At 46.1% G+C, this 14,141-nt stretch overlaps 1 pseudogene; it reads right to left on the bottom strand.

The window, feature by feature from the left end:
* Positions 1–14,141, bottom strand: part of LOC123995563 — a 211,862-nt pseudogene that overhangs the window by 4,688 nt on the left and 193,033 nt on the right.

Here is a 14,141-nt window from a genome sequence, read left to right as displayed (position 1 = left end):
AGCATTGTTGAATACTCATTCCTGATTGGCTAGAAGGGCATTCTACAAAGTTGTTAAAGGCGTTTAAAAGACAAATAAGTTGAGAACAGCTTCTCCTAGGAAATAATTGAATACTACAGTGAGGTTAGTAACTCCATGAAAACACACAGTGGCTATAATTTAACCCAAACCAGGTAAAATAGCTGTTTTTAGAAAAACAGAATTGTATCCTTCCTTGTACAGGCAGCTTTACATAAAGCTTGATGTCCCGTTCATGTAACAGTTGGTAGTCAGTTTGGGCTGAGCAGGCATTTGACAGATTTGAAGGGTTAACTAATGAGCTGTCTTAAACTGTTTGCTGTGACAAAAAGACAAGACTGTGTGTCCCTGCCAACTACACCTCTTTGTCCTTGCCATTCGTACACACACACACACACACACACACACACACACACACACACACACACACACACACACACACACACACACACACACACACACACACACACACACACACACACACACACACACACACACACACACACACACACACACACACACACACACACACACACAATCTTGTGTCCTTGCACAAACCCAAGGAGCAGGCTCAAACACACACACATACATATACACATCGCACACCAACACACACACTCAGTCAGTATAGCCAAATCCGTTTTCCGTCACCATAGCAACAGCATACTTTTATGTCAACTGCAACCTACTTCCTATGGAGATATGTATACAAGACAAACTCTGTGCAGCAGTAGTCAAGACCCAGATGATAGAGTAACTTAAGGGCAGGCACACACACACAAGCACACAAGCACACACACGCACGCACGCACGCACGCACGCACGCACACACACACACACACACACACACACACACACACACACACACACACACACACACACACACATGCAGGCACCTCACACTTCATCTGAAACAAATGTTGTCTCATGTAGAATTAGTCTGTCTGAACTATTTCATAGAGAAACTAATGAAACTAAACTGCAATCTCCCCTGATCAAAAGCTACAGCTTGTATACACATTCTCCTTCTACTTCCCCACGGGTAGATTAAATTATGTTGTTTGTCATAAATGTTCTTACCACTTTTAGTATTAATTGGGCAAGGGAATGATTTTCTTGATACATATCTAAACTGCTCCTGAAATGGGAGAATGATTAGTTAGTATTATAATATATAATTATTAGTTCAATGTTTAAAAGCCTTTAGAAGGGACCATATAAGATTGAAATGAAAACCGAAAGGCATGTTCCCTCAGAAAACTTCAGAATTTCAACTTTCAAGCCAAGATTATAAAGTATCGATAAAGCAATTCCTTGTACATTTGTATACAAAATACTGGCCGTATTTGACTGAAAACCGCTTTTGATATGTGTTCAAGCACGTCAAACGAACTATACTCCAGAGCCCAGAAGACAAATGGAGCTAGAGAGAGAGAGAGAGAGAGAGAGAGAGAGAGAGAGAGAGAGAGAGAGAGAGAGAGAGAGAGAGAGAGAGAGAGAGAGAGAGAGAGAGAGAGAGAGAGAGAGGAGAGAGAGAGAGAGAGAGAGAGAGAGTGTGTGTCTTCTCCTCCTTACCTGACTCCTGTCCTTGTCCACCTTCTTGAAACACTTATTGAGCGACAGATTATGGCGCACCGAGTTCTTCCAGCCAGTAGGGGCGCTAGCAAAATAGGGGAAATGCTCCAGGATCCAACCATAGATATCTTTCACCGGCAGCCTCTTGGATGGCGCATCCTCTATTGCCATGAAGATTAGGCAGCTGAAAGAATAAGGGGGCTTCCTATTGGCTCCCGTGGCCATGTCGTAGGAAGAGGAGTCACATGGATCGGGGGAGGGGAGGAGGAGGAAGGGGAGAGGGGGGTAGGGGGTGACCATCAGGATCTTGCAGGGGGAGACGGAGGCGGAGCCCCGAGTGAGAGAAGCTGTTGAGAAGGTTGGTGCTCTCGTGGAGCCAGGAGAGGCTGGTGAGCTCCTCGTCCTCGGCCTTGGAGAAGGAGGCCGACAGGGACAAGGACAGGTCTGTTGCCTCCGCCTCCCTGTAGAAAGGACTCAGACCCTGGGTGGCTACTAATCCGTTGTTCTGGCTCCTGGCCTTCTTACTGGGCGGCATAGTGGGTCCCATTCAACCCTGGGCTCTCACCTGGAGGGGGAAGAGAGGAGGAGATCATATTGGGTAACTACGAATCAAGTCATGTATGCAACTCTGATGTTTCTACAAGGGTTTTTGAGACACAGTTAAGTTCCTACTGCGATCTCCAGGAATGGTTGCTGCAACAATCACACCAAACACTGAAGATAAATGAGAGTTAGAATGGATTTGGTTAACAGATGAATTGATAGAACAGTATCTACATTGACTGCATGGTAAATGCCAATATCCTGTGTAAGTTGGCGTCCTCTGTTGGTATGGTGATGCCAATATGGGAACATGCAGAACTCAGTCAAAGGGTGAGTTATCAGCATATGCTCGTCACACACACGCACACACACACACACACACGCACACGCAGACGCACGCACGCACGCACGCACGCCTGCACGCACGCACACACACACACACACACACACACACACACACACACACACACACACACACACACACACACACACACACACACACACACACACACACACACACACACACACACACACACACACACACACACACTAGGATAGGATTAATCCCAACATAAGCATGTACAGTTCCCCAGTAGCACAGTGGTCTGGGATACTACATCTCAGTGCAAGAGGTATTGCTGCAGTTCCTGGTTCGAATCCAGGTTCCATCACATCTGACCATGATTGGGAGTACCATAGGGCTGCGCACAGTTGGCCTGTTTTTGGCCGGGGTAGGTCGTCATTGTAAGTAAGATTTTGTTCTAAACTGACTTGCCTAGTTAAATAAAGGTTAATAAAATACGAGCCAAAGTGGTCATCCCCTGATCTGTCTCTTAAGTCTAAATGATTGACAGACAGCTGCCCCCCTCTCATGTAACATTGTCATGTTTCCATGGCTCCCAGCCCAGAGCTGCTGTGAAAATGGTGAGAGAACAACAGCTCTGTATCTGTCAAACACACAGAAGCTGCTCTTCCTCCCTGCTCTGATCTTTCTAAATATATATCTACGTCCTGAACTGACAGTATCCCAGTGACTCAACAGCAGTTACTTGTCATGTTGTTGCACCAATATTGACATTGACTGTAATGAATTTAAATTGGCCCCAGCAACTCTTAGCTGAATGGCAGATATTCCCACTCCTGAAAAGCCTCTGGAAATAGAATGTGGATAAACAAGGCCAGCGAGGGGTTAAGGTATTAAGCGTTGTGACAGGCTCGTCAAGGTGTGAATCAGAGAGATTCTAGAGAATGTTACTTGTGTGACAGGCTCGTCAAGGTGTGAATCAGAGAGATTCTAGAGAATGTTACTGGTGTGACAGGCTCGTCAAGGTGTGAATCAGAGAGATTCTAGAGAACGTTACTGGTGTGAGAGGCTTGTCAAGGTGTGGCTCAGAGAGATTCTAGAGGTTGTTACTGGTGTGACAGGCTCGTCAAGGTATGGCTCAGAGAGATTCTAGAGAATGTTACTGGTGTGACAGGCTCGTCAAGGTGTGGCTCAGAGAGACTCTAGAGAACGTTACTGGTGTGACAGGCTCGTCAAGGTGTGAATCAGAGAGATTCTAGAGAACGTTACTGGTGTGACAGGCTCGTCAAGGTGTGAATCAGAGAGATTCTAGAGAACGTTACTGGTGTGACAGGCTCGTCAAGGTGTGGCTCAGAGAGATTCTAGAGAATGTTACTGGTGTGACAGTGTTCCCAGTTGGACGTTGTTGAGGTGTCGGTTGTCAAGGGGAGCGGAAGAGAACGTTCTATGTTGCCATGGTGGAAGGCAAGGCACCAGGCAGAGCCACGAAACATTATGTCTGACAGTAAAGTCATCTAATTTTACTGTTGCTATGACAACAAACTCCTTCCATTTAGGGCCTGTGTTATGAGTGACTGTGAGCCATGGCGAGGCGTGAGCAGTGTATCTAGGGTTCTCCTCAAGCTCTAAATAAACTCTTCTACAATGTTTTACACAACCCCCGATGACAGAACAAGTTCAGACTTGATTTTGATGAGGAGCTGGAGGGAGGTGCATGAGGAGGTGGAGGGAGCTGCATGAGGAGGTGGAGGGGGTGCATGAGGAGGTGGAGGGGTGCATGAGGAGGTGGAGGGGGTGCATGAGGAGGTGGAGGGAGGTGCATGAGGAGGTGGAGGGAGCTGCATGAGGAGGTGGAGGGGTGCATGAGGAGGTGGAGGGAGGTGCATGAGGAGGTGGAGGGGGTGCATGAGGAGGTGGAGGGAGGTGCATGAGGAGGTGGAGGGGGTGCATGAGGAGGTGGAGGGGTGCATGAGGAGGTGGAGGGGGTGCATGAGGAGGTGGAGGGAGGTGCATGAGGAGGTGGAGGGAGGTGCATGAGGAGGTGGAGGGAGGTGCATGAGGAGGTGGAGGGAGCTGCATGAGGAGGTGGAGGGGGGTGCATGAGGAGGTGGAGGGAGGTGCATGAGGAGGTGGAGGGGGTGCATGAGGAGGTGGAGGGAGGTGCATGAGGAGGTGGAGGGAGGTGCATGAGGAGGTGGAGGGAGGTGCATGAGGAGATGCGGGGGTGCATGAGGAGGTGGGTTGGTGGGTGAGGGTGAGGGCACAGGGGTTCCCAAACGTTTTTGTTCCACGACCCCATTTTGATATCTGAAAATTCTTGTGACACCACCCGTGTGACATCTTTTAAAATGAACAGCCAATGTTTCCTTTTTTACTTGGGGCTATGACAGTCAAAAGAGAAAAATTATAACAGTATTTCTGATTGTCTTCTCAACTCAACATCACATACTTGTAATATGGGGCCGTCAATTGCAAAAAGAGTCTGACATAATCTCTCTTATCTCACCGCCACTAATGAGGTGGGTGTGCATGAAGCATGCCTCGTCAGAGCTTCTCAAAGTCAGCGAGCATGGTCGACAGGGGCGTAGTCGACAGGGGGCGTGGTCGGCAGGGAGCGTGGTCGACAGTGGGCGCGGTCGACAGTGGGCGTGGTCGACAGGGGCGTGGTCGGCGGTGGGCGCGGTCGACAGTGGGTGTGGTCGCCAGTGGGCGTGGCCGACAGTGGGCGTGGTCGTCAGTGGGCGTGGTCGACCGAGGCGTGGTCGACCGGGGGCGTGGTCGACCGGGGCGTGGCCGACAGTGCACAGCTCATCTCTGCTGTCACATCTAACCTGGATGGATCTTTAGTTTTAATGCAGACACTGAATCCAGCTTCACATAGATATGAGCTGGTGAAGAGACCATGAGTTTTATGGTGCTTTCAAGACGAGGTGAAAGATGAGGTCAAATCATGAAGTCAATGATCTTCAGGTCAGAAAGTCAGAGCCCCTGTTTCTCTTCTTTAACTAGGCAAGTCAGTTAAGAACAAATTCTTATTTACAATGATGTCATAGAAACAGTGGGTTAACTACATTGTTCAGGGGCAGAACGACAGATTTGTTTTACCTTGGCAGCTCAGGGATTTGATCTAGCAACTTCTTTTCAGTTGTTTCTTTCTGAGTTCCCAGTCTGAGATTTCCAAGTTCCCAGTTGTTTTGAACACGGCATTACTTCTCAGAGCGATACGGTATTGGTTCTGGAACCAAAACTTCTCCGGTAGTGACCCATGAATGTGTTGTCTGTAGCATCACATGACAGCTGTTTGATTTCACTTACAGGCATGTCAACTGAGCCAGGATCACAGGCAGACACACTGGGAAGTTGATCTTAAACACAGGAGGCAGCTCATAATAACGGCCAGATGCAATTGGAATGGTATCAAACACCTGGAAACCATGTGTATGATGTATTTGATACCATCCCACTGATTCGGATCCAGTCATTACCACAAGCCCGTTCTCCGTCAACCTCCTGTGTTGTCCCAAAGGGCTCTTCCAGGCGTCGGAAGTGAGAAGTCATCACTTGTGTGGGACACTTACTGATACTGTTTTCTGTTCTTTTCATTTCATAACATCCATTTTACATACATTGTAAATAACAACAGTTCCTCTTTACAGTACCCCCCACATAACCACCAGGCCTTGGTGTGAAATTGAACTTTGTCATGCTCTGATCTCATATCTCCATATAGTTTTGATGTAGTTTAAGTTACCTGTTACCTGCAGTATATCTCTGGGTTCTGTGCACAGCTCTTTTGCTGCCAGTTGCTCTCTGTGTATCATACAATGGCAGAGGTAGACATCTTCATAACTAGAGTGCAGAGGTAGACATCTTCATAACTAGAGTGCAGAGGCAGACATCTTCATAACTAGAGTGCAGAGGCAGACATCTTCATAACTAGAGTGCAGAGGCAGACATCTTCATAACTAGAGTGCAGAGGCAGACATCTTCATAACTAGAGTGCAGAGGCAGACATCTTCATAACTAGAGTGCAGAGGCAGACATCTTCATAACTAGAGTGCAGAGGTAGACATCTTCATAACTAGAGTGCAGAGGCAGACATCTTCATAACTAGAGTGCAGAGGCAGACATCTTCATAACTAGAATGCAGAGGCAGACATCTTTATAACTAGAGTGCAGAGGTAGACATCTTCATAACTAGAGTGCAGAGGTAGACATCTTCATAACTAGAGTGCAGAGGCAGACATCTTCATAACTAGAGTGCAGAGGCAGACATCTTCATAACTAGAGTGCAGAGGTAGACATCTTCATAACTAGAGTGCAGAGGCAGACATCTTCATAACTAGAGTGCAGAGGCAGACATCTTCATAACTAGAGTGCAGAGGCAGACATCTTCATAACTAGAGTGCAGAGGCAGACATCTTCATAACTAGAGTGCAGAGGTAGACATCTTCATAACTAGAGTGCAGAGGCAGACATCTTTATAACTAGAGTGCAGAGGCAGACATCTTCATAACTAGAGTGCAGAGGCAGACATCTTCATAACTAGAGTGCAGAGGCAGACATCTTCATAACTAGAGTGCAGAGGCAGACATCTTCATAACTAGAGTGCAGAGGCAGACATCTTCATAACTAGAGTGCAGAGGCAGACATCTTCATAACTAGAGTGCAGAGGCAGACATCTTCATAACTAGAGTGCAGAGGCAGACATCTTCATAACTAGAGTGCAGAGGCAGACATCTTCATAACTAGAGTGCAGAGGTAGACATCTTCATAACTAGAGTGCAGAGGCAGACATCTTTATAACTAGAGTGCAGAGGCAGACATCTTCATAACTAGAGTGCAGAGGCAGACATCTTCATAACTAGAGTGCAGAGGCAGACATCTTCATAACTAGAGTGCAGAGGCAGACATCTTCATAACTAGAGTGCAGAGGCAGACATCTTCATAACTAGAGTGCAGAGGTAGACATCTTCATAACTAGAGTGCAGAGGCAGACATCTTCATAACTAGAGTGCAGAGGCAGACATCTTCATAACTAGAGTGCAGAGGCAGACATCTTCATAACTAGAGTGCAGAGGCAGACATCTTCATAACTAGAGTGCAGAGGCAGACATCTTCATAACTAGAGTGCAGAGGCAGACATCTTCATAACTAGAGTGCAGAGGCAGACATCTTCATAACTAGAGTGCAGAGGTAGACATCTTCATAACTAGAGTGCAGAGGTAGACATCTTCATAACTAGAGTGCAGAGGTAGACATCTTCATAACTAGAGTGCAGAGGCAGACATCTTCATAACTAGAGTGCAGAGGCAGACATCTTTATAACTAGAGTGCAGAGGCAGACATCTTCATAACTAGAGTGCAGAGGCCTGCCCGCTGCCAGGCTGTGGATTGAGCCTCATCTGTACAAAAGGACACCATTCGATCCCATATGGATTCGCTCTTTCGTCAATATAGCCATGCTCAGGAACCGTGAGTCAGAACGATGTCCTTGTCAATAGCATCCCGCAACATGGATAGCGAACAAAATTCAATGTAAGGGCCTCACAGCTACCGTTCATTTTAGAGCATAAGCAGGGGAGTGTTTGAGTCGTTCAGTCAGAGCATAAATTCATTGTTTAATAACAGTGTTATCTGACAACCAGTATTGATGTGATTTTCTGTGCCTCTGCCTTCCCTTTTTGTTTTCAACATTTCAATTCTGTCTCTGTAATAGTGTGGTTTCACAGCGTAGTGGGCCTAGCCATTCACCGTGGAAATGATTCAAGTGTAGCAGTCAAGTGCGGCCTCTTCCCACCATCTAAGGGCACTTTCTCCTTCAATTTTACACTTTAGAATTGAATAATTTTCATTCAGAGTTTTCAGGTTACAATGATTTTGAGATACAAAGACAATGTTCAATGTTTTTGTTTTTTTGTATATACAGTTGAAGTCGGAAGTTTACATGAACTCGTTCTTCAACCTCTCACAAATGTCTTATTTAACAAACTATAGTTTTAGTAAGTCGGTTAGGACATCTACTTTGAGCATGACAAACGTCATTTTTACAATGATTTTTTACAGACAGATTAATTCACTCATAAATCACTGTATCAGCTTGGAAAATGTCTGAAAATGATGTCATGGCTTTAGAAGTTTCTGATAGGCTAATTGACATCATTTGAGTCAATTGGAGGTGTACCTGTGGATCCATTTCAAAGCCTACCTTCAAACTCAGTGCCTCTTTGCTTGACGTCATGGGAAAATCAAAAGAAATCAGCAAAGAAATCAGAAAAAAATTGTCGGCCACATGCCTGGTTCATCCTAGGGAGCAATTTCCAAATGCCTGAATGTACGACTTTCATCTGTACAAACAATAGTACCCAAGTATAAACACGATGGGACCACGCAGCCGTCATACCTCTCAGGAAGGAGACGCGTTCTGTTTCCTAGGGATGAACGTACTTTGGTGTGAAATGTGAAAATCAATCCCAGAACAACAGCAAAGGACCTTATGAAGATGCTGGAGGAAACAGTAAAACGAGTCCTATATCGACAGGGCGGCAGGGTAGCCTTAGTGGTTAGAGCGTTGGATTAGTAACGGAAGGTTGTATCTACATCCACAGTAAAATGAATCCTGTATCCACATAACCTGAAAGACCGATCAGCAAGGAAGAAGCCACTGCTCCAAAACCTCCATAAAAAAAAGCCAGACTTCGGTTTGCAACTGCACATGAGGACAAAGATCATACTTTTAGGAGAAATGTCCTCTGGTCTGATGAAACGAAAATAGTAATGAACATCATGTTTGGATGAAAAATGGGGAGGCTTACAAGCCGAAGAACACTTTCCCAACCGTGAAGCATGGGGGTGGAAGCATCATGTTATGGGGGTGCTTTGCTGCAGGAGGGACTGGTGCACATCACAAAATAGATGGCATCATGAGGAAGGAAAATTATGTGGATATATTGAAACAACATCTCAAGACATCAGTCAGGAATTTAAAGCTTGGTAGCAAATGGGTCTTCCAAATGGACAATAACCCCAAGCATACTTCCAAAGTAATGGCTAAAGGGCAACAAATTCAATGTATTGGAGTGGCCACCACAAAGCCCTGATCTCAATCCTATAGAAAATGTGTGGATAAACCTGAAAAAGCATGTACGTGTCAGCGATTGGGTGCAGAGTGAAAGCAGAGTGAAAGCGAAGTCAGGTGCAGGACACAGGTATAGAGTAATCCTACTGAGTTTACTCAAAGAATAAAGCAAAATTCCAAAGTGGTTAGAGCGTTGGACTAGTAACCTGAAGGTTGCAAGTTCAAACCCCCCGACCTGACAAGGTACAGATCTGTTGTTCTGCCCCTGAACAGGCAGTTATCCCACTGTTCCTAGACCAGTTAACCCACTGTTCCTAGGCCGTCATTGAAAATAAGAATTTGTTCTTAACTGACTTGCCTGGTAAAATAAATCAAATAAAAAAGTTAAACAATTTAAAGGCAATGCTACCGAATACTAATTGAGTGTATGGAAACTTCTGACCCACTAGAAATGTGATGAAAGGAATAAAAGCTGACAAATTCTGACATTTCACATTCTTAACATAAAGTGGTGATCTTAACTGACCTCGAACAGGGAATTTTTACTAGGATTAAATGTCAGGAATAGTGGAAAACTGAGTTTAAATGTATTTGGCTAAGATGTATGTCAACTTCCGACTTCAACTATATAGTTGTAACGGCGTTCGTCTGTTGAATGAAGAGAGTCGGACCGAAATGCAGCGTGTAGGTTACTCATGACTTTAATGAAAGAACGCGGTACATGAAATAACTGATACTAACTACAAAAACAACATAACGGAACATGAAACTAATTACAGCCTATCTGGTGACAACAACACAGAGACAGGTACAAACACCCACAAAATACAAAGCGAACGTAGGCTACCTAAATACGGTTCCCAATCAGAGACAACGATAAGCACCTGACTCCAATTGAGAATCGCCTCAGGCAGCCAAGCCTATACCACACCCCTAATCAGCCGCGATCCCAAATAATACAAACCCCAATACGAAACACAACATATAAACCCATGTCACACCCTGGCCTACCCAAACATATAACAAAAACACAAAATACAATGACCAAGGCGTGACAATAGTAGTACACAGTATATACTTTTTTTATTTTGGAAATTCTCCCACAACTCCATTTTTCATATCAGGTGACCCCATGTGTCGCGGCCCCTAGTTTGGGGTCCACTATTCTAGCAGCTTGAAAGAAAGACAGACAGACAGACAGACAGACAGACAGACAGACAGACAGACAGACAGACAGACAGACAGACAGACAGACAGACAGACAGACAGACAGACAGACAGACAGTATTCACAACCTAAACCTCCTTTCTCTATTATGCGAGAACACGTGGACCAAGTGTTTACAAGGAGTGAAGAGGTTAATGAACTCCTCAGAGAGACAGTCTATTTACAGGGTGTTAAACTGACTTCAGGTCAGTAAGGATAAGATCAGCGTCAACTCACCATCAGTACGACCAAGAATATGTTTCTGGTCAGACTCGAAAAAGGGCACATCGCGCACCACTTCCCAGTATTCTTCTTGCCAATGTCCAGTCTCTCGACAACAAGGTTGATGAAATCCGAGCAAGGGTGGCATTCCAGAGGACATCAGAGACTGCAACGTTCTTTGCTTTACGGAGACATGGCTTACTGGGAAAACGCTATCAGGCGGTGCAGCCAACGGGTTTCTCCACGCATCGCGCCGGCAGAAACAAACATCTCTCTGGTAAGAAGAGTGGCGGGGGCGTATGCCTCATGACTAACGGGACATGGTGTGATGAAGGAAACATACAGGAACTCAAATCCTTCTGTTCACCTGATTTAGAATTCCTCACAATCAAATGTAGACCGCATTATCTTCAAGAGAATTCTCTTCGATTATAATCACAGCCGTATATATCCCCCAAGCAGACACATCGATGGCTCTGAACGAACTTTATTTAACTCTTTGCAAACTGGAAAACATTTATCCGGAGGCTGCATTCATTGTAGCTGGGGATTTTAACAAAGCCAATCTGAAAACAAGACTCCTAAATTTTATCAGCATATCGATTGCGCAACCAGGGGTGGTAAAACCTTGGATCATTGTTACTCTAACTTCCGCGACGCATATAAGGCCCTGCCCGCCCCCTTTCGGAAAAGCTGACCACGACTCCATTTTGCTGATCCCTGCCTACAGGCAGAAATTAAAACAAGAGGCTCCCACGCTGAGGTCTGTCCAACGCTGGTCAGACCAAGCTGACTCTACACTCCAAGACTGCTTCCATCACGTGGACTGGGACATGTTTCGTATTGCGTCAGATGGGAATATTGGCGAATACGCTGATTCGGTGTGCGAGTTCATTAGAACGTGCGTCGAAGATGTCGTTCCCATAGCAACGATAAAAACATTCCCTAACCAGAAACCGTGGATTGATGGCAGCATTCGCGTGAAACTGAAACGCGAACCACTGCTTTTAATCAGGGCAAGGTGTCTGGCAACATGACTGAATACAAACAGTGCAGCTATTCCCTCCGTAAGGCTTAATAGCGTCAGTACAGAGACAAAGTGGAATCTCAATTCAATGGCTCAGACATAAGAGGCATGTGGCAGGGTCTACAGTCAATCACGGACTACAAGATGAAATCCAGCCCAGTCACGGACCAGGATGTCTTGCTCCCAGGCAGACTAAATAACTTTTTTTGCCCGCTTTGAGGACAATACAGTGCCACTGACACGGCCTGCAACGGAAACATGCGGTCTCTCCTTCACTGCAGCCGAGGTGAGTAAGACATTTAAACGTGTTAACCCTCGCAAGGCTGCAGGCCCAGACGGCATCCCCAGCGCGCCCTCAGAGCATGCGCAGACCAGCTGGCCGGTGTGTTTACGGACATATTCAATCAATCCCTATACCAGTCTGCTGTTCCCACATGCTTCAAGAGGGCCACCATTGTTCCTGTTCCCAAGAAAGCTAAGGTAACTGAGCTAACGACTACCGCCCCGTAGCACTCACTTCCGTCATCATGAAGTGCTTTGAGAGACTAGTCAAGGACCATATCACCTCCACCCTACCTGACACCTAGACCCACTCCAATTTGCTTACCGCCCAAATAGGTCCACAGACGATGCAATCTCAACCACACTGCACACTGCCCTAACCCACCTGGACAAGAGGAATACCTATGTGAGAATGCTGTTCATCGACTACAGCTCGGCATTCAACACCATAGTACCCTCCAAGCTCGTCATCAAGCTCGAGACCCTGGGTCTCGGCCCGCCCTGTGCAACTGGGTACTGGACTTCCTGACGGGCCGCCCCAGGTGGTGAGGGTAGAGCAACAACATCTCCTCCCCGCTGATCCTCAACACGGGGCCCCACAAGGGTGCGTTCTGAGCCCTCTCCTGTACTCCTGTTCACCCACGACTGCGTGGCCACGCACGCCTCAACTCAATCATCAAGTTTGCGGACGACACAACAGTGGTAGGCTTGATTACCAACAACGACGAGACGGCCTACAGGGAGGAGGTGAGGGCCCTCGGAGTGTGGTGTCAGGAAAATAACCTCACACTCAACGTCAACAAAACTAAGGAGATGATTGTGGACTTCAGGAAACAGCAGAGGAACACCCCCTATCCACATCGATGGAACAGTAGTGGAGAGGGTAGCTAGTTTAAGTTCCTCGGCATACACATCACAGACAAACTGAATTGGTCCACTCACACTGACAGCGTCGTGAAGAAGGCGCAGCAGCGCCTATTCAACCTCAGGAGGCTGAAGAAATTCGGCTTGTCACCAAAAGCACTCACAAACTTCTACAGATGCACAATGAGAGCATCCTGGCGGGCTGTATCACCGCCTGGTACGGCAACTGCTCCGCCCTCAGCCGTAAGGCTCTCCAGAGGGTAGTGAGGACTGCACAACGCATCACCGGGGGCAAACTACCTGCCCTCCAGGACACCTACACCACCCGTTGTTACAGGAAGGCCATAAAGATCATCAAGGACATCAACCACCCGAACCACTGCCTGTTCACCCGCTATCATCCAGAAGGCGAGGTCAGTACAGGTGCATCAAAGCTGGGACCGAGAGACTGAAAAACAGCTTCTATCTCAAGGCCATCAGACTGTTAAACAGCCACCACTAACACTGAGTGGCTTTGCCAACACACTGTCATTGACACTGACCCAACTCCAGCCATTTTAATAATGGGAATTGATGGGAAATGATGTAAATATATCACTAGCCACTTTACAATGCTACCTTATATAATGTTACTTACCCTACATTATTCATCTCATATGCATATGTATATACTGTACTCTACATCATCGACTAAATCCTTGCAACACATGTATCACTAGCCACTTTAACTATGCCCACTTTGTTTACTTTGTCTACACACTCATCTCATATGTATATACTGTACTCGATACCATCTACTGTATGCTGCTCTGTACCATCACTCATTCATATATCCTTATGTACATGTTCCTTATCCCCTTACACTGTATAAGACAGTAGTTTTGGAATTATTAGTTAGATTACTTGTTGGTTATCACTGCATTGTCGGAACTAGAAGCACAAGCATTTAGCTACACTCGCATTAGCATCTGCTAACCATGTGTATGTGACAAATAAAATTTGATTTGATTTTGATTTGATTT

The sequence above is a fragment of the Oncorhynchus gorbuscha genome, linkage group LG14 (genome assembly GCF_021184085.1).
Source record: "Oncorhynchus gorbuscha isolate QuinsamMale2020 ecotype Even-year linkage group LG14, OgorEven_v1.0, whole genome shotgun sequence".
NCBI lineage: Eukaryota > Metazoa > Chordata > Actinopteri > Salmoniformes > Salmonidae > Oncorhynchus > Oncorhynchus gorbuscha.
Note: the sequence above shows the minus strand (reverse complement) of the source record. Positions and strands in the feature narration are given on the sequence as shown.